This window comes from Pongo pygmaeus, chromosome 5 (genome assembly GCF_028885625.2).
Source record: "Pongo pygmaeus isolate AG05252 chromosome 5, NHGRI_mPonPyg2-v2.0_pri, whole genome shotgun sequence".
NCBI classification, from domain to species: Eukaryota; Metazoa; Chordata; class Mammalia; order Primates; family Hominidae; genus Pongo; species Pongo pygmaeus.
Window position 1 is genome coordinate 35,034,024 of NC_072378.2, and position 21,487 is coordinate 35,055,510.

A 21,487-nucleotide genomic window follows, 5' to 3' on the forward strand; every position below is an offset into this window, starting at 1 on the left:
TGTAGTCCCAGCTACTCGGGAGGCCTGACCCCACAAGGCCAAGAATGCAGCAAGCTGTTATTGTACCACTGCACTCCACTCTGGGCGACAAGACGCTGTCTCAAAAAAAGAGACAGAGAGAGGAGGAGAGATATGGGGGTCTCATTATGTTGCCCACACAGGTCTCAAACGCTGGGCCTCAAGTAATCCTCCCACCTCAGCCTCCCAAAGTGTTGGGATTATAGTAGGCGTGTGCCACCATGACCAGCTGTTTTTGATTTTTTAATACATTTTTTAATTATAATAGAGATAGGGTCTTGTTACATTTCACAGGCTGGTTTCGAACTCCTGGCCTCAAGCAATCCTCCAACCTTAGCTTCCCAAAGTGCTGGGATTACAGGCATAAGCCACCACGCCCAGCCTTCATTTATTAAAAAGGAAAAAAATGCCAAAAAAAAAAATTATGAACCAACATTCCATCCTCTTGTTTCTGCATACAGTGAAAAATGAATAGGCTTTAAAAAGAAATGCCACACTTTTGCACACACCTTTGATTAAAATACTTTACAACTGTCTAATAATTCTTGCCTTTGAGATTTCCTGACAGTGTGCTTCAAAGTACCTTCAGTTTCATCTCTGCTTAAAAAAAAAAAAAAAAAAAAAAATGCTGGCCATACCATCAACATACTTCACCCAGAAAAATGCACCCTAGGATATACATCTAAGAGAAAATCTATAGCCCTATGCTATCTTATTCTCCCCGCAAGAGCAAAAAGGTAAATAAACCTTAGCCAAATTCTAATATATGATGGGCAAAGACAATGTCATGTTACCTAATACTACCAAAGAATGCCACATGGCATTTAAACTCTGACCCCCAACTCTACTCATTCTGCAGCCAGTATCTCCAAGTACTCTGTGGACACATTTGGCTGCTTTCTGGTATATAGGTACCTTTAAAAAGCTATATACTTGGCCGGGAATGGTGGCTCATGCCTGTAATCCCAGCACTTTGGGAGGCTGAGGCAGGCAGATCACCTGAGGTCGGGAGTTCGAGACCAGCCTGACCAACACGGAGAAACCCCATCTCTACTTAAAAATACAAAATTATCCAGGCGTGGTGTTGCATGCCTGTAATCCCAGCAACTCGCGAGGCTGAGGCAGGAGAATCGCTTGAACCCGGGAGGCAGAGGTTGCTGTGAGCCAAGATCGCGCCACTGCACTCCTCCAGCCTGGGCAACAAGAGGGAAACTCCATCTCAAAAAAAAAAAAAAAAAAAAAGCTATATACTTACAAATAGGGGGCTAAAACTAGATGCAACTTGGAAAAAGAATAAAAACAAATTTTATGATAATTCACAGGCCTGAGAGTAACAGTCCTCCTTTTCTTTTACAAACTAATGACAGTATAAATATGTGATATGTGAGAGAATGCTATCATTTTTAATAACTAATCAGCACAAACAAGGGATACAACACTTAAAGAATATATCCTGTAAAAGTCCTGCTGTACTTGCAAACAATCTCACGTATTCTGTTAATGTTTTCATGTTCTGGGCAACCAACTCTTCAGATGACAACCAAGCAGGTTTGAGACAGCTCATCCAACTATGGCATTTCTTATGCATTCCAGAATAAAAGGACTTTTAAAAATAGCTGCTTTACATGACGCTGCATAATTATCACCAGTAAAATTACGAGCCCTCCCCTCCATCAAAAAATCACAAAGCCACCCAAATATACATGGAAAAAAATTATCCAATCTGGTTTACAAAGAAAAAGATACTAAAAACTGAGAGAAAAAAAAAAAACTATCTACAATTTATTCTGATTCTTCCTTAAAGAAAGTTTCGTCTCTCAAAGACAGAAAAGCAGCACACATCCCCAAATAATGTAAACATAGTGAATGAAGGTGTCTGTGTAGTTCAAGCTTTACAAAGGTCAAGGAGATCTTTCTCAATACCCCTTCTTTGGATCCTGTATGGCTGAAGGTAAGGCAAATACACTTAGGCTCACAATGTTAAACTAAAACATGACCAAAATTTGGCTTTATTCACCATGAATTCCTTTCCTAATTTGATATGTTCTATTTAAAAATTAATATATTTACAGAAGAATGCCAAACAATAAATGAAGATGGAACAACAAAATTAGATAATAACCTTTCTGCAACCACCTATGCAGTATCAACTCAGTCAAGGATCATCAATAGATACTAAAACAGTGGAGAGGAAGACTTGGGAAAACGGGATAGTCCCAGTCTGAGAGTCATCCCCACAGATTACTTATTAATTATAAAGGAGAAAAACAGGTGGACACTATCTTAACCAAATATTCAATTTTAGCATAGTCAGTAATAGGACAAACTAACATAATATGCCTCCTGATGTGATGCAATAGAAGACACAGCATCATCTATGTATTATTTCCAACAAAATAATCTGATTCTAATCACAACTAACCAACAACATAGGACACTCCGACTGGCATGAACTCTAAAAATGTCAATGTCATAGAATACCCACAAAAGGCGAGGGAACTGTTCTAGATAGAAGTCTAAAGAGACATGATAACCAAAGATAACATAAGATCCCTGAGAAGATCCTGCATTAAAAAAAGGAAGGTTGTAAATGGCATTCTGGGGACAAATTTAGAGATGGGCTATATATTAGATAAAACTTTTGTTTCCACGTTAAATTCCTTCAGAGTGACAACGGTACTGTAGTCATGTAGAATGATGCTCTTGTTCTCCCAGGATATATTTGCTGAAGGGCTTAAACGTGAAATCTGACAATCCTTGCAAATTATCTCAAATGGCTCAGGAAAAAAAAAGTATAAAAGCTTGAGAGAACTCTCATACAATGCTGCTAAGAATGTAGAATGGTAATTACTTTGGAAAACAGTTTAGCAGACTCTTAAAAAGCTACACATAACTTTACCATACAAATTAACAATTCCCTTCCTATGTATCTACCCAAGATAAATTTAAAAATATGTCCACACAGTCTCACAAGTGAAATGTTCACAGCAGCTTTATTCATAATACAGCCAGTAAGTAAAAATGCAAATGTACATCAACTTATATATTGATATAATTATCTGTGATCCTAATGTCTCAAAATAGTCCCTCACATCAAGTAACATTCAGCCCACAGTGATGTTCACCCCTCAAATCGATAAACGCATGCATAATAGACTGAGATGATAACACCTACTTTTCTTGTTACATGGTGCCACCCAAGATCTAAAATAAACTGATAAAAAGTAAAAAGTGGCTAAAATAATAATAATAGGCCCATCTACAAAAGATCACAAAAACAGTCAAGACTCAGCCTTATCCAAGACGCCTTCAGAGGCTATGAGAACTCTGAAACCTTCTTTTCTTTTTTTGGAGACAGTCTCTCTCTGTCGCCCAGGCTGGAGTGCAGTGGCAGGATTATAGCTCTCTGCAGCCTAGAACTCCTGGGCTCAAGCAATCCTCTCATCTCAGCCTCCCAAGTAGCTGGGACTACTATTTAAAAAAATTAATGCCTGGCTAATTTTTTTTTTTTTTTTTTTTTTTTTTTGGAGATGGAGTTTCGCTCTTGTTGCCAGGCTGGAGTGCAATGGCATAATCTTGGATCACTGCAACCTCCGCCTCCTGAGTTCAAGTGATTTTCCTGCCTCAGCCTCCTGAGTAGCTGGGATTACAGGTGCCCGCCACCACACCTGGCTAATTTTTTGTATTTTTAGTAGAGGCAGGGTTTCACTATGTTGGCCAGGCTGGTCTCGAACTCCTGACCTCAGGTGATCCACCCATCTCGGCCTCCCAAAGTGCTGGGATTACAGACATGAGTCTTTTGTTTTTATGAGACAGTCTCATTCTGTTGCCCAGGCTGGAAGGCAGTGGCATGATTATGGCTCACTGTAGCCTCAACTTCCTGGGCTCGAGTGATCCTCCTGCCTCAGCCTGCGGAGTAGCTAGGACTAAAGGTATGTACCATCACACCCAGCTATTTTTTTTTTTTTTGGTAGAGACAGGGTCTCACTTTATTGCCCAGGCTGGTCTCAAACTCCTGGGTTCAAGTGATCCTCCCATCTTGGCCTCCCAAAGCTCTGGGATTAAAGGCGTGAGCCATCATGCCCAGCCTGAGGCCTTCTTTTGACAGGGCAGCTGTTGTGGAGGCTCTGCCCAAGAGAAACAGCGACAAACACCCCTCCCACCAATTGCCAGCCAAAAGACTTCCAGAACCACACGACTTGTACATTGGTCTCTGGAACCATCGATGTGGTTGTTACTTTTATTACTGCCTGTGTATTAAATATTAATTACATGAATAATTGTGTGTGAAGGCCTCACAATTAACCATAAATTCAAACATACATAAAATTGACTACTGAGTCATCTGACTTCAGAGTTAACACACCTAGATGATACAAAACTAATTAACATAACATAAATAAGTAAACAAAATGTGGTATATCCATACCACATCTCAGCAATAAAAATGAATGATATACTGATATATGCTAAAGCACAAATGAACATCATAAACACTGTGCTAAGTGAAACAAGCCAGATACATGACTACATATTATATGATTTCCACTTAAAAAAAATGTGGAGAAAAGGCAACTCTTTTTTTTTTTGAGACGGAGTTTTTCGCTCTTGTTGCCCAGGCTGGAATGTAATGGCGCAATCTCGGCTCACCGAAACCTCTGCCTCCCAGGTTCAAGCGATTCTCTTGCCTCAGCCTCCCAAGTAGCTGGGATTACAGGCACCCACCACCACGCCCAGCTAATTTTTTGTATTTTTAGTAGAGACAGGGTTTCACCATATTGGCCAGGCTGGTCTCGAACTTCTGACCTCAGGCAACCCACCCACCTCGGCCTCCCAAAGTGCTGGGATTACAGGCATAAGCCACCCCGCCTAGCCAAAAAGGCAAATCTTTAGAGACAAAAAAGATTAGTGGTTGCCTAAGGCTGGGGGGTGGGTATGGATTAACTGTAAATAGGCAGAAAAAAATCTTACTGGAGTAAGGAAAGTGTTCTAAAACTGGACTGGGGTGATGGTTGCAGACGGATAAACTTACTAAAAATCACTGAATTATACATTTAAAATAGGTTAACTTATGGTATGCAAATTATACTTCAGTAAAGGTACTTAAAAGATAAAGCAAATGTGGCAAAATGGTGATAACTAGCGAATCTATGTGAAGAGTATACAGAATCACCGTGTTAGTATCTCAACTCTTCTTTGGTTTGAAAATCTTCAAAATTAAAAGATGAGGATAGGGCCAGGTGAAGTGGCTCACAACTGTAATCCCAGCACTTTGGAAGGCTGAGGCAGGCAGCTCACTTGAGGTCAGGAGTTCGAGACCAGCTTGGCCAACATGGTGAAACCCTGTCTCTGCTAAAAAAAAAAAATACAAAAATTAGCCAGGCATGGTGGCATGTGCCTGTAGTCCCAGCTACTCAGAAGGCTGAGGTGGGAGAATCACTTGAACCCGGGAGGCAGAGGTAGCAGTGAGCCACTGCACTCTATCCTGGGTGACAGAGTGAGACCCCGTCTCAAAAAAAAAAAAAAAGAAAAGAAAAGAAAAAAAAAAGTTAAGGAGAAATGATATACACACCCCCTAAAATAAGTGCTTCTAATTGCAGATTACCTAAAAGAGGTAAAAGACACAGCACAACTCTTGAGATATTTAGGATTAACAGAGGAGCACATTGATCCCTAAAGCCAACTTTCATCCAAGGATTTGATTAACTAGCAATTTTTTCTCTACTTAAATACTATTTTTCCCAATTATACAAGTAATGCATATTCAATATAAAAAAATTTATGAATTAAAGTGAAAGCACAGAGGCTGGGATCCGGGCATGTAATCCCACCACTTTGGGAGGCTGAGGCGGGCAGATCACTTAAGCCCAGGAGTTCAAGACCAGCCTGGGCAACAAAAAATACACAAAGTAGCCAGGTGTGGTGGCATGCGCCTATAGTCCCAGCTACTCAGGAGGCTGACGTGGGGGTATCAACTGAGTCTGAGAGGTTGAGGCTGCAGTGAGCCGTGATCGCGCCACTGCGCTCAAGCCTGGGTGAGGATCAAGAGCCTGTCCCAAAAAAAGCAAAAATAAAGTAAAAGCACAAAGAAACTGAAAAATAACTAATCCCATCAACCAGAGATAACCATCTACAGTTTGTTCTTTAGCCTTTCATTCTATTTGGAGAAAGAAAGTTATCTGTATAATATATGTGGCAATAACACTGTTAAAACTTAATGGATCATTCAACTGGCACACCAAAATGTTACATCATATCCAAAAAACCATATAAATCATAAGAATGAAAGGCAGAATAAAAACTTTTAGATGCAAATCCAGTACTTCCTTTTTAGTTTCCAGTTAAAGACTGAAGGCTGAATGCATGCATTAGCCTCAGCTCCCTTCCTAAGCCCTCCTAAAATACAGGGATGGGGGAAAAAGGCGTGAATTCACTAGAACAAAATGAACAAGTGAGGCAACTTAATTAAGGGAACTGGGAAGTAGACAAGTGGAAAATGACTTAGCCAACCTGAAAAAGTTGAATCTTCCTTAGCCAGCAGTGGGAAAAGTAGAGCAGCAACCTGGTTAACAATGAGTATCCCAAAACAGTTCAAGAATAAACACATGTACAAAAACAGGAGAGGTTATACATCTGCTTAAACCCACTAGTTAGGCCTCAGATCCCCTAATGTAGTCACAACACTGCATAGCACAGGGACTGCCCCACCCTGGAGGAAATGGGTGGGGCTGTTAAGCCCACAGTTACACCCTATAGTCCTAGTCATGCCCATAGCTTCCAACCCCCTTTTTTTGAGATGGAGTCTTGCTCTGTTGTTCAGGCTAGAGTGCAGTGGCACAATCTCAGCTCATTTCAAACTTTGCCTCCTGGGTTCTCCTGCCTCAGCCTCCCGAGTACCTGGGACTACAGGTGTGCGCCACCACACATGGCTAATTTTTGTAATTTTAGTAGAGATGGGGGTTTTGCCACATTGCCCAGGCTGGTCTCGAACTCCTGACCTCAAGTGATCCACTCACCTCTCAAAGTGCTGAGATTACACGTGTGAGCCACTGTGCCCAACCCAAATCCTCTTTTTGTGTTCCACTCTTAAATAGGAGTATGTAGTGGGCCGGGTGTGGTGGCTCACCTCTAATCCCAGCATTTTGGGAGGCTGAGGTGGGAGAATCTAATGAGCCCAGGAGTTCAAGACCAGTCTGGGTAACGAAGAGAAAACCTATCTCTTTAAAAAAAAAATTTTTTTTAAATAGGTGTATGTAGTCAAGAACCACAATATATTTATGGTAAAGCATCTAATATGAAATAAACAAAACTAAAGTAAATAAATTAAAAAACGCCAACTTGAAGGAAACAAGGCTGAGATCACCCAGAAAACAAAGCAAACATTTTGTCAAAACGTAAAAAGAAAACATAATTACAGAACCAGACCACAAAGTCCAATATCTGAAAAACAGGAGCTCCAATAAAGGAGAACAGAGAAAAGAAAGGAAAGGAAATTAAAGGATCAATTCAAGAAACTTTCCAATAACAAGAGAAGGGAGTTTCCAGACTGAAAGGGCTCACCAAAGCTGAACAAAATATAAGAAAATGAACGCTGAAATGCATAACCATCAAATTTCAGGACACTAGAGACACAGCAAAGTTACCAAAAGTTTTCAGAGAGGGAAGAAAACAGGATTCATTCAAAGAACAAAGAATCAGAATATTTCAACATTACCACTGAAAACACAAGACAAAGGATCAGTGCTTTCAAAATTCTGAGAAAAATATTCTCAACCTTAAAAAACTGCTCCCCAGCAAAACCTGGGGTATCAGCTAAGTATCAAGGCAAGAAAAATTTCAGAATGCAAAAGTTTCAAATTTTATCTCTCTTGCACTTTCAGGAAGCTTTAAAAAAAATGGGGTCCAGGAAACAGAGGTTCCAACAAAGAAATGCTAAAAGAAACCCCAGGGGTGAGATCTGTGCAGACCTAGAGCTCAACGAGTCCAGATCAGAGTAGGTCCAATGTTCTAGAAAAGAATTCTTCAAAAAGATATAACTGACAGAACACTTACAGTGTCAGAACCTACTACTGAGAATAAATTTTATATAGAGTTAGTAAGGAGTTTGAGGATAGTAAAAAAAAGACTGAACAAACCAAAAATCAAGACAATTATCACCCTCAGGGCAGCAAAACATTGTGCTGAGAAAGAAAAGTAATCCAAGCACACTAATGGCTCAAGTGTTGATAAACATTTAAACATTATAATGAGATAAACAGTAAGACTGGTGACACATGCCTATAATGCCAGCACTTTGGGAGGCCAAGGCAAGAGGATCGCTTGAGCTCAGGAGTTCAAGACTAGCCTGGGCAACACAGTGCAACGCTGAGTGTGGTGGCACATGCCTGTAGTTCCAGGTACTAGAGTGGCTGAGGAGAGAGGATCACTTGTGCCCAGGAAGTCAAGGCTGCAGTGAGCTGTGATCGTGCCACTGGGTGACAGAAAGATCCTGTCTCAAAAACAGTAACAACCACACACACACACACACACACACAAATGAAAATTGATTTAGCCAAATTACAAATAACTAAAATGGGAGAACAGGAAATGAGGTGAGTGAAACTAACAATTACTATGGGTCAGGCAGAGGTCCAAATTTTTTTTTTTTTTTTTTTGAAACGGAGTCTTGCTCTGTCACTCACGCTGGAGGGCAATGGTGCGATCTTGACTCACTGCAACCTCCGCCTCCCGGGTTCAAGCAATTCTCCTGCCTCAGCCTCCGGAGTAGCTGGGATTACAGGCACACACCACCACGCCCAGCTAATTTTTGTATTTTTAGTAAAGACGGGGTTTCACCATGTTGGCCAGGCTGATCTCGAACTCCTGACCTCAGGTGATTTGCCTGCCTCAGCCTCCCAAAGTGGTGGGATTATAGGCGTGAGCCACCGTGCCCGGCCCCCAAATCTTTATACTATCAGTTTACCTAATTCCCATTTAACAGCTGGTGCCCTTATGTTATGTATGAGAAAGCTGAGACACAGAGACAGTAACTTGCCATATGTCACACAGCAGAGGCTTTGAACTTTGCTCTTCACCACTACATTGGCTATCACAAAGCAAAATTCTTATCTCCCTGTGTAAAGTCAACAGATAATGATTAAAGGTTAAAAAAAAATTGAGAGAGAGGTAAAAAAAAAACCCAAACATCAGTTGAAAGGATTGAAATAGATTGCCTCTGGGGAGTCGAGGAAGGAAGAAAAATGTCTAGAACCCCTTGTTGCTTTTAACAAGCCAACAGAACTACTTTACTCTTTAAACCATACATTTGTAATTTGGATAAAATGAAAATTAAACAAGGAAATGTACTTCCCCTTTAAAAATACCTTTAAGTACACATTAAAACTCTGACTTTCAGCTGGGTACAGTAGCTCACACCTGTAATCCCAGCACTTTGGGAAGCCAGGCAGGAGGATCAGTTGAGCCCAGGAGTTCACAACCAGCATGAGCAAGTTGGTGAGACCCCCCCATCTCCACACACATACACACAAAAAATTTTTTTTAATTAAACTCTGACTGAGGCCCTGAAAAACTGGACATGCGCACCAATGCAACTCAAGAAAAAGTGCAAAAACAGGCTGACCACGGTGGCTCAACACGCAAGTAATCCCAGCACTTTCGGAGGCCCAGGTGGGCTAATCACCTGAGGTTAAGAGTTCTAGACCAGCCTGGCTAACATGGTGAAACTCTCTCTCTACTAAAAATGCAAAAATCAGCCAGGTGTGGTAGTGGGCACCTGTCATTACAGCTACTCAGGAAGCTAAGGCAGGAAAATCACATGAACCTGGGAGGCAGAGGTTGCAGTGAGCTGAGATGACGCCACTGCACTTCAGCCTGGGCGACAAAGCGAGACTCCATCTCAAAAAAATAAAAAGCAAAAACAACAACAAAAAAGGTGCAAAACAAGCCCAAATATATATAAATATTTGATATATGATAAAGATGGCATTTCAAATCATCAGGGAAATGTACATTTTTCAATGAATGGGAAAACTGACTAATCATCTGGAAAACATGTTAAGGTACTAACATTGAAAAAAATTCAGCTATATAAAATATTTATATGTAAATTGTGCAGTCATAAAGAAAACAGAAGTGAATTTTATATAACAGGGAAAGAATTATTTCTCCCCCTACCACCGCCCCTCCCCACCACGCCGCCGCTGCACTTTAAAGCAGAAGTCAAAATGGAAAAGACTGCTGGAGTCAATGTCATAAAAATTCACCCAAAAAGTGCCACATATTAAAAAACACTATAAACCAAGCGAGACAAACTGGAGGAACCGTAAGAATCTAATAAGCTATTTTCCTTAATATGCAAACAGCTCACATAAATCAATGAAGAAAAGAATGACAATCTGACAGAGGTAGAGAGGAAAATACACAAGTCACAGAAAAATACAAAAGGCCAATAAAGATATGGAAAGATATCCAACCTCATTCATAATTACAGAAAAACAAATTAAAATGAATACATTTTAACCCACCAGGCCAGCAACAAGGAAGGTAAAGATACAGATAACTCTTCAGTTGGTTAAGAGTGTAGCAAAACTCTTGTCCATCAACAAAGTAGTGGTTAAATAAAATATGACCAACCACAATGGACATACAATGCATCCATTCAAAAAACAAAAACAGAAAACAAAAAACATGCTGTCCATAACATAATGTGAAATTTCAAGTTTGAGAACAGTATATATAGAGCTGGGCACAGGTGGCTCATCCCAGTAACCCCAGCATGTTGACAGGCTGAGGTGGAGGATCACCCAGGAGTTCCAGACCAGCCTGGGTAACATAGCAAGACATTGTCTCTACAAAAAAAAAATGCTGGGCGTGGCAGCACATTCCTGTAGTCCCAGCTACTAGGGAGGCTGAGACAGGAGGATCATTTGAGTCTGGGAGGTTGAGGCTGCAATGAGCCATGATTCTAGGACTGTACTCTAGCCTGGGCAACAGAGCAAGACCCTTTCTCTCTCTCCATTTATATGTATAGATAGATATAGCTAGCTAGCTAGATAGATAGATAGATAGATATGGAAAGAGAGAGAGAGAGATTTTTTTAAAGACAAGGTCTCACTTTGTCACCCAGGCTCCAGAGCAGTGGCACGACCTCAGCTCACTGCAGCCTCGACCTCCTGGACTCAAGTGATCCAACTGCCTCAGCCTCCCAAGTAGCTGGGACTACAGGTGCGTACCACCTCGCCCAGCTAAACATACTTTCTTTGAGAATAAAAATTTCAGTACATAAATAAAATATAGCCATCACACACACACAAAAAATAAGACTTCACCAGCAATCAAGGAAACACAAAATAAAACAAGTAACACCTTTTACCTATCAGATAAATCTACCTGGTAAAGATAAAAACATAATTATCCAAAATCAGGCTTTCTACTGCCTGTTAAAATTAATTGGTACATACTTCTTGGAGGCAATCTGGCAATGTTTATCAAGAACCTTCAAAAGGGCATACCTTGACCTGCCAATTCCGCTTCTCAGAATTTGCCCTAAATAAATACATGGGTTTTATGTCACAATAAAAAAAAAAAAAAAAAGAATTGAAGGCTGGGCACAGTGGCTCACGTCTATAATCCTAGCACTTTGGGAGGCCGAGGCAGGCAGATTACCTGAGGTCAGGAGTTCAAGACCAGCCTAGCCAAGATGGCGAAACCCCGTCTTTACTAAAAATACAAAAATTAGCCAGGCATGGTGGTGTGTGCCTGTAATCCCAGGTACCAGGGAGGATGAGGCAGGAGAGTCACTTGAACCCAGGAGGCGGAGGCTGCAGTGAGCCAAGATCATGCCACTGCACTCCAGCCTGGGTGACAGAGGGAGACTCTGTCTCAAAGGAAAAAAAAAGAATTGAGAGAGAGATGAAAATAATTAAGCAAGTGAACAGAAATATTTATAATAGTGAAAAAAATCAATAAATGACTGATGAAGTTACAGAATACTCAAATAATGGGACATTAGGAGTCATGAAAAACAGATATGGAAAGATAACTATAATATATTTAAGTTAAAAAGTAGGCTTTAAAGCATTATGTATACACGATTATATTCCAATTTGAAATACATAACATGCATATGAGTAGCTATATATGTATATGAACACGCACTGACAAGTTACTAGCTTTTAGTATTACAAGCAGCTTTACTGTTTTTTGTTGTTGTTGTTCCCTAAAGTATAATGCCATTTATTAAAAACAAAACAGGGCCGGTCACCATGGCTCATGCCTGTAATCCCAGAACTTTGGGATGCTGAGGTGGGAAGATTGCTTGCACCCAGGAGTTCGAGGCCAGTCTGGACAATATGACAAAACCCCCTATGTACAAAAAATACAAAAATTAGCCAGGTGTGGTGGCACGTGCCTTTAATCCCAGCTACTTGACAGGCTGAGGTCAAAGGATCACTTAAGCCCAGGAGGTCGAGGCTGCAGTGAGCTGTGATCACACCACTGCACTCCGGCGTGAGCGACAGTGAGACCCTGTCTCCAAAAAAAAAAAAGTGTTGCGATTACAGGTGTGCACCACTGTGTCTGGCCTGAGAACTGACATATTTAATATTATCTAATTTCACATTTTTAATTTTTTTTTTTTTTTTGAGATGGAGTCTTGCTTTGTCACCCAGGCTGGAGTGCAGTGGTGCAATCTCAGCTCACTGCAACCTCTACCTCCTGAGTTCAAGAGATTCTCCTGCTTCAGCTTCCCGAGTAGCTGGGATTACAGGTGCCCACCACCAAGCCCGGCTAATTTTTGTATTTTTTAGTAGAGACAGGGTTTCACCATGTTGGTCAGGCTGGTCTTGAACTCCTGACCTCGCATGATCCACCCGCCTTGGCCTCCCAAAGTGCTGGGATATCAGGCGTGAGCCACCACACCCGGCTCTAATTTATTTTTATTTTTCAACTTTTATTTTAGGTTCAGGGAGTACAAATATGTGCAGGTTTGTTACATGGGTAAATTGCATGTCACTGGAGTTTGATATACAAATGATTTCATCACTCAGAAAATGAGCATAGTACTATCCGATAGGGCTTCATTCTGAATTTGTTGGGTTTTTATATCCAGCATTATTACTTTTACAATCGAGTATAAAAAAAAAGAAATTTCACCCAGGCGAGGTGGCTCACACCTGTAATCCCCAGCACTTTGGGAGGCCGAGGCAGGTGGATTACGAGGTCAGGAGATAGAGACCATCCTGGCTAACACGGTGAAACCCAGTCTCTACTAAAAATACAAAAATACAAAAAATTAGCCGGGTGTGGTGGCAGGCACCTGTAGTCCCAGCTACTCGGGAGGCTGAGGCAGGAGAATGGCGAGAACCCGGGAGGCAGAGCTTGCAGTGAGCCGAGATCACGCCACTGTACTCCAGACTCCATCTCAAAAAAAAAAAAAAAAAAAAGAAATTTCATTTTCCAAGGTAAAGCTCTTCATGGAAAAAAGACAAAAGTGTAAGTTCAGTAAATTCATAAGATAAATACAACAGACCTTTAGCACATGAAAGTACTCATGAGAAATGACAAAACAGGGTGGGAGGAGGGTGAGGATCGAAAAACTACTTGTCAGGTACTACGCTTACTACCTGGGCGACAATCTGTACACCAAACCCCATGACCCACAATTTATCCATATAACAAACCTGCACGTGTACCTCCAAATCTAAAATAAAAGTTGGGAGGAAAAAAAAAAAGAAATGGCAAAATACAAATTAAAACAGGATCACATTTTTTACCTATGAAATTGGAAAAAAAATATATTATGCGCTACATTGATGAGATGATCAAAGAAATACTCACTCATTACGGTAATGGCAGAAATACAAATGCGTCCAATCTTTATGAGGTGTAAGACAATTTGGCAATTAAGTATTAAGAGCATTAAAAGCCATGTTTATATTTAGCCCAGCAATCCTCAGCCCAGCAATCTAATTCTAGGAATAAATTGTAAGGAAATATGGATGCAAGCAAAGATTTAACTACAAGAAATGTTCAATACTGAATTTACATTGAAAAAAATTTTAAACAATCTAGATATCCAACAAAAAGATTATTAATCATATCTATGTAATAGAATACTACAAAACCTTTAAAGGTTAGTGTTGAATTATATTTACTAAGACTGGGAAAATGGTTATATCATTCAGTGAAGAACAGATTACACAACAAGGTGTGCAACAGGTTAAACAGTATCTCCCCAAAATTCACGTCCATCCAGAACCTCAGAATGCGACCTTATTTGGAAATAGGGTCTTTGCAGATGTAATCAGTTAAGATGAGGTCATACAAGATTAGGGTGGGCCTTAAATCCAACTGACTGGTATCCTTATAAGGGGAAGGAGATTTGGAGACACACAAGGAAAGCCATGTGACTAATAAGGCAGACACTAGAGTGGTACAGCTACAAGCCAAGGAAGGCCAAAGATTGGAAGGAGCCACCAAAAGCTAAAAAGAGGCAAGAAGGGATGCTGCCCTAGAAACTTCAGAAGGATCATGGACCTGCTAACACCCTCAATTTGGAATTTCTAGTTTCTCAAACTGTAAGGAAGTTAATTTCTGTAGGTTTAAGCCACCCAGTTTGTGTTGTTTCTTAAGCAACACTAAGAAACTCATACAATGTGTGAAACACAGTAATCAGAAGCACAGGCTACTTATGTTTGAATTCCATTTCCGCCCACGTGACTTTAGGTTATTTAAGCTCTCTAAGCCTCTTTTCCTTTTGTAAAAAATGAGGATAACAATATTCATTTCCTAGAATTATTGTATTAAATTATATATTAAATATAAATCACTTAAAACAGTATCTAGAATATAGTAAATGCCCCACTTTTATAAAGCAAGCACAGGTACAACACATACACAAAATATGTTATTAGAATATACATATATCAAAACGTTAACATTTTTATCTCTGGGTCCCATTATTATCGCTTTTTTAAAATTTGTTTTGTTTACCAGTTCTTTCTAATTTATCTGCAATGAACATAAATCATGTCTTTTTTTTTTTTTTTTGGAGACAGAGTCTCACTCTGCTGCCCAGGCTGGAGTGCAGTGGCGCCATCTCAGCTCACTGAAATCTCTGCCTCCTAGGCTCAAGTGATTCTCCTGCCTCAGCCTCCTGAGTAGCTGGGATTACAGGCACCTGGCTAAATTTTGTATCTTTAGTAGAAACGAGGTTTCACCGTGTTGGCCAGGCTGGTCTCAAACTCCTGACCTCAAGTGATCTGCCCGCCTCGGCCTCCCAAAGGTGTGAGCCATCACGACCAGCCTATTTTTCATTTTTATATTTTTCTTTCTTTCTATTTTTTTTAACTTTTTGCCAACATTCAGATCCTAACAATTTTTTTTTCTTCAGAGCAGGAGTGGAAGTTTATTTTAAAAGGCTTTAGAACAGGAAAGAAAGAAAAAGTACACCTGGAAGAGACCCAAGCAGGCAACTTGAAGGACAAGTGCTGTTTATGTCATAACAAAATACAATCATTTTAAAAATTTAAAAATAAGGTAGGGCTTCCCTATCACAGTTGCATGCAAACCCCAACCCCCAGCCAGTGGTTTCTACTCTTCTCAAGGCCTGTTATCAAAGAGTTTAAAAAAAAAAAAAGTAAAAATAAAATTTACTTTAGAAAATAAAATGCTGACCAGAAAGCACTTTAGAAGCACATCATGTATCATTCAATCAATCATTAGAAGGTGGCTGCTTTATAAGAGGCTGATCTCTTATGAATCACTGACCTCAAGCACAATAATTCAAGTGTGAACCCTCAGAAACACTTGACAGACCTCAGGCTCAAAACATACTAAAAAAAGCAAAACTATTCATTTTAAAAGGTGGGTTTTTTAAAACCTCAGTACATAGTGGGGCTGACCCTCTATATTTGGGAATAAACTGCTCCCCCTCCCAAGACAAACATTAACTTTGGCAAATGAGAACACCATTTACTAAATCAATTACCCTTCCAACAAGGGAAAAACGTATTCATCTTCTCTGCACAAGGTGATTTAGAAAGAGTTAAACCCTTTCACCGGGTGTGGCGGCTCACGCCTGAAATCCCAGCACTTTGGGAGGCTAAGGCAGGAGAATTGGTTGAGCTCAGGAGTTTGAGACCAGTCTGCCAACATAGCAAGACCCCGTCTCATTTTAAAAATAAAAAAATAAAAATAAAGAGTTAAACTTTTCAGTTTTAGTCCTGTTGCATTTTGGGTTTCTTGTTCTCCAACAATATTGTAAATAATATTGTCAGACGAGCTTACTACTAGTTTACTTCTTAACAAAGCAAAACTAAGTTTTAATAAAATTATACATAATTACTGGATAAGAATTTGTTGCTTAATTGAGAAGGGATTTTACTATATTTCAAATGACCAAAGTCCACCACTACATTGTTTTTTGTTTTTGTTTCTTTTTTTGAGACAGTCTTGCTCTGTCTTCCAGGCTGGAGCGCAGTGGTGCGACCTCGGCTCACTGCAACTCTGACTCTCGGGTTCAAGCAATTCTCCTGACTCAGCCTCCCGAGTAGTTGGGATTACAGGTGCACGCCACCACACCCCACTAATTCTTATATTTTTATTTTTTTACTTTTTTTTTTTTTTTCTAGAGACGGGGTTTCACCATGTTGGCCAGGCTGGTCTCGAACTCCTGACCTCATGATCCGCCCGCCTTGGCCTCCCAAAGTGCTGGGATTACAGGCATGAGCCACCACGCCCAGCCTTGTCTGTTTTAAGACAGGGTCTTGCTCTGTCACCCAAGCTGGAGTGCAATGGGGCAATCTCAGCTCACTGCAACCTCCGTCTTTTTTTTTTTTTTTTTTTGAGACAGAGTCTCTCTCTGTCGCCCAGGCTGGAGTGCAGTGGCGCGATCTCGGCCCACTGCAAGCTCTGCCTCCCGGGTTCACGCCATTCTCCTGCCTCAGCCTCCCGAGTAGCTGGGACTACAGGCGCCCGCCACCAGGCCTGGCTAATTTTTTTTATTTTTAGTAGAGATGGGGTTTCACCGTGTTAGCCAGGACGGTCTCGATCTCCTGACCTTGTGATCTGCCCACCTCGGCCTCCCAAAGTGCAGGGATTACAGGGGTGAGCCACCGTGCCCCACCAATCTCCATCTTCTGAAGTGATCCTCTCATCTCAGCCTCCCAAGTAGCTGGAACTACAAGTGCATGCCACCATGTCCAGCTAATTTTTGTATTTTTTGTAGAGTTGGGGTCTCCCTATGTGGCCCAGGCTAGTCTCAAACTCCTAGACTCACACAATTTGCCTGCCTCAGCCTCCCAAAGTGCTGGGATTAAAGTCATGAGCCACCACACCCAGCACACTGTTAATTCTTTAAAATATCGATTCTTTTGTAGTTCATAAGCGTGATGATTGGGTGTTCACACTTACGTGAGACATGTGCCCTCCCTCAAACCTTGTTATGACATTGGCACATTATTTCTCTGATGTGAAAAAAAATAAAGTTAAAAAAAAAATCCAGTCACAGCGACACAGGGAGACCCCATCTCTACAAAAAATTTAAAAAATTAGCCAGGCACGGTGGCACACATCTGTAGTCCCAGCTATTCGGGAGGTTGAGATGGGAGGATTGCTGTTACCCTAATAAAAAAAAAAACAAAACCAGGACCTTGCCTATAAAAACCTACCTTTTTGACCCTGTCTCAAAATATATATATACACACACACACACACGTATAAATACACACGTGTGTTTATGTGTATTTGTATATATGTGTATGTGTATATATATGTATATATGATCAGCCTATCCAAGTACCTTGACAACTAAATTCAGTTCCCACTCAAACAATGGAGGTATAAGGGCCTTGTTATCTACTACCCTGAAGAGTAAAGACAATCAACAGCAATAACCACAGCTGTTTAAAGGTTTATATATATAATTTTACATACATATACATGCATAGAAAATTCTATGTTATATATATGCACATATATATATATATATTGCACAGAATATTCTGTGCAATGGGGCAATCTCAGCTCCGAATATAATGCACAGAAAGGTCAGAAGAAATTGTTAGCAGTGGCTATATCTGGAAACAGGAGGGGTTTATGCTTCTCATCTTTAGTACAGTGGTTACAAATGAGTAGCCCAAGGGCTACATTCTGCCTACAGATACGCTTTATATTTAGTCTTCAGTGTTTTAAAAATACTTGAATTAATTGCCAACATTTGAAAATCAGGCTATTTCAGCCGGTCACAGTGGCTCATGCCTGTAATCCCAGCACTTTGGGAGGACAAGGTGGGCACACAGCTTGAGCTCTGGAGTTTGAGACCAGCCTGGGCAACATGGCAAGACCCTGTCTCTACTAAAAATACAAAAACGTAACTGGCCATGGTGGCAGGTGCCTGTGGTCCCAGCTACTTGGGAGGCTGAGGTGTGAGGATCACTTAGAGCCCAGGGAGGCATATGGGGGAGGGGAGGTTGCAGTAAGCAGTGATCCTGCCAATGCACTCCAGCCTGAGTGACAGAGCAAGACTCTGTACCCCACCCCCCAAAAAGACAACAAAACCAGGACATTTCCTATAAAAACCTGTATTTTTGACTTCTCTTGAAAAAAAATAGAAAAATCTAACACTGGGCCCCCATTCTAGCAGGGCAATATTTAAGGCAAGTATCAGACATGCTCCTTATAAAGGCAAGGCTTTCCAGTTCACACACCTTCAATTGTTACCCATCTGGCACCTAAACATATTTTAGTTTGCAACCCGTTTGAACTATTCTAAACTATTTGAACTTATGCGCTTATATGACTTTTTGAAGTTTTTCCTCAATGGAAACACAATGGCAATGATCTAAGAGAACTTTAGAGAGCTTACAAAATATTTTTGTCCATTCACATCTAAATTACTGAGTAACATCGGCATAAGAAAAAAATTAAGCCTTTTCTCCCATCTACCCTTACACATTACTTCAACAAATGTTTACTGAACACCTATGTACAAAGCAGTGCGTGAGAGGCTTAGGGAGAAACAAAGGCTGTTAGGGGGCACTGTCCTCTTAAAAGTGTGTTTCTATACATAATAAACACTATAAAAAAGGAAAGAGTGGAGTTCAAAGAAGAGTACACTGCTAAGAACAGGATCAGTATGTCAATTTCAGAAAAACGATAGGATTTCTTCAGGTAGAAAGGAAAGAATAGCATTCTAAGTAGGAGAAACCAGTTTAAAATTGGGAGAGCAAAAGTTTATGTGGGAATGAGCAGCAGCCTAGTTTGAACAGAGCAGAGAAAAGCAGAATATTCACTACAAAGATACGCCAGGAAAGGTAGAAGTAGGTAAACTGAGACCAGTCTTTGCAGGGTCCTGAATGAATGCCAAGCTAAAGCTTGCTGTTCTGTATCTGGTAAGCAACAAGGCCGTTAGAGGTTTCTATGAAGAGTCTAGATTGAAGCTGTGATTTAGAAAGATTGATCTAGCAGTGGTATGTCCACAAAATAGACTGGAAGGAAGAAAGTCACGCGTAGAAAACCGATTTGGACTATGCCTATGTTACTCTGTTAAACTAGTAACATAATCTGCAAACTAAGGCGGTGGCAGTGGGAATGGAAAAAAAGAGACATTTGGGAAGTACACTGCCAAATCCAGGTGGAAATTAACTGGATTTGGCAAATGAACTGGGGTGTCCAGAAAAGAGAGGGCCTTAAAGATAACTCAGTTCAAGTCTAATTTCTGGGAGACCAAAAACTGGCTGGAGTAAGGAAAAGGATAAATTGACCTTTTATTATTTTTATTTTTTAACTTTTTTGATTTTTTATTTTTTTAAAGATTGGGTCTTGCTATGGAGTACAGTGGCTATTCACAGATGTAATCCCACTACTGATCAGCACAGGACTTTTCACCTGCTCCATTTCTGACCTGGGCTGGCTCACCCCCTCCTTAGGCAACCTGGTGGTCTCCCGCTCCCGGGAGATCACCATACTGATACCGAACTTAGTACAGACACCCAAATTGGCATAGCACACTATAGCCCAGAACTCCTGGGCTCAAGCAATCCTCCCGCCTCAGCATCCCAAGTAGCTAAGACTACAAGCGTGCACCACTGCGCCTGGCAAACTGACCTTTTAAACACATCTAGCTTTGAATGCCAATAGAACATTCATAAGTTTTCTGCCCCAACCAGAAAATCCTGCACACTTTTTTCTGCCCAACTTTTAGTGATGGCTGAAGAGAATAAAATATATATTTACTAAAAGTAAAGGATATATTTAATACAGAGCTAATGAGAAGCCAGTCCCAGAGCAGAAACATGATCAAAATTAAGCTCCACAGAATCAAGCTGGTTCCCACCTCACACCATACACAAAAATTAATTATACAAAATGGATATCCATATACAAAATGAATCAACACCCTAAATATAAAGAACTAAAACTATAAAACTCTTAGAAGAAAACAAAGGGATAAATCTTCATGATCTTGGATTTGGTAATGAATTTATGACATCAAAAACACAAGCAAAGAAAAAAAGAATTGATATGGACCTCAGCACATTAGAAACATTTGTGAATCATAGGACATTGTCAAGAAAGTGAAAAGACAGCCTACAGAATGGGAGAAAATAGTGCAATTTATATACCCAATAAGGGTTTCATATCCAGAATATATAAAGACTTCTTACAGGCCAGGCGCAGTGGCTCACGCCTGTAATCCCAGCACTTTGGGAGGCTGAGGCACGCAGATCATGAGGTCAGGAGATCGAGACCATCCTGGCTAACACAGTGAAACCCTGACTCTACAAAAATACAAAAAAATTAGCCGGGCATGGTGGTGGGCGCCTGTAGTCCCAGCTACTCAGGAGGCTGAGGCAGGAGAATGGCATGAACCTGGGAGGCGGAGCTTGCAGTGAGCCGAGATCGCGCCACTGCACTCCGGCCTGGGCAACGAGTCTCAAAAAAAAAAAAAAAGAGACTTCTTACAACTGAAGAACAAAAAGACAACCCAATTTAAAAATGGGCAAAGCCTTTTTGTGCTGACAGTGCTCCAGCAAACATAATGAACATTCCTAAAAGCCACCAGACTTTCTATAAGAAGTATGGCAAACACCAACCCCACAAAGTGACACAGTATAAGAAAGGCAAGAATTCTCTGTATGCCCAGAGAAAGCAGTATTATGACAGGAAGCAGGGTAGCTATGGTGGGCAGACTAAGCCAACTTCCCAGAAAAAGGTTAAAACTATAAAGAAGATTGTGCTGAGGCTAGAGTGCATTGAACCCAACTGCAGATGTAAAAGAATGCTAGCTTTTAAGACATTTTGAACTGGGAGGCGATAAGACGAGAAAGGACCAAGTGATACAGTTCTAAATGTCATCTTTTATTTTATTATGAAGACAATAAAATCCTGAAGTTAACTTCACATCATCTGGTTGCTATTGGTCTTTTGGGAGGGAATAAACTAGAGCCATCAACAAAATTCCTCTGGG

At 40.6% G+C, this 21,487-nt stretch overlaps 1 protein-coding gene and 1 non-coding gene across 5 annotated transcripts in view; one reads left to right on the forward strand and one right to left on the reverse strand.

The window, feature by feature from the left end:
• The window catches only part of ILRUN (inflammation and lipid regulator with UBA-like and NBR1-like domains), a 111,756-nt gene that overhangs the window by 80,552 nt on the left and 9,717 nt on the right, over positions 1 to 21,487 (reverse strand). The gene's annotated exons all lie outside the window — the stretch shown is intronic.
• On the forward strand, positions 17,385 to 17,489 carry LOC129039796 (small nucleolar RNA U13). The gene has a single exon (XR_008503494.1). It is a non-coding gene; the product is annotated as a small nucleolar RNA U13 (small nucleolar RNA).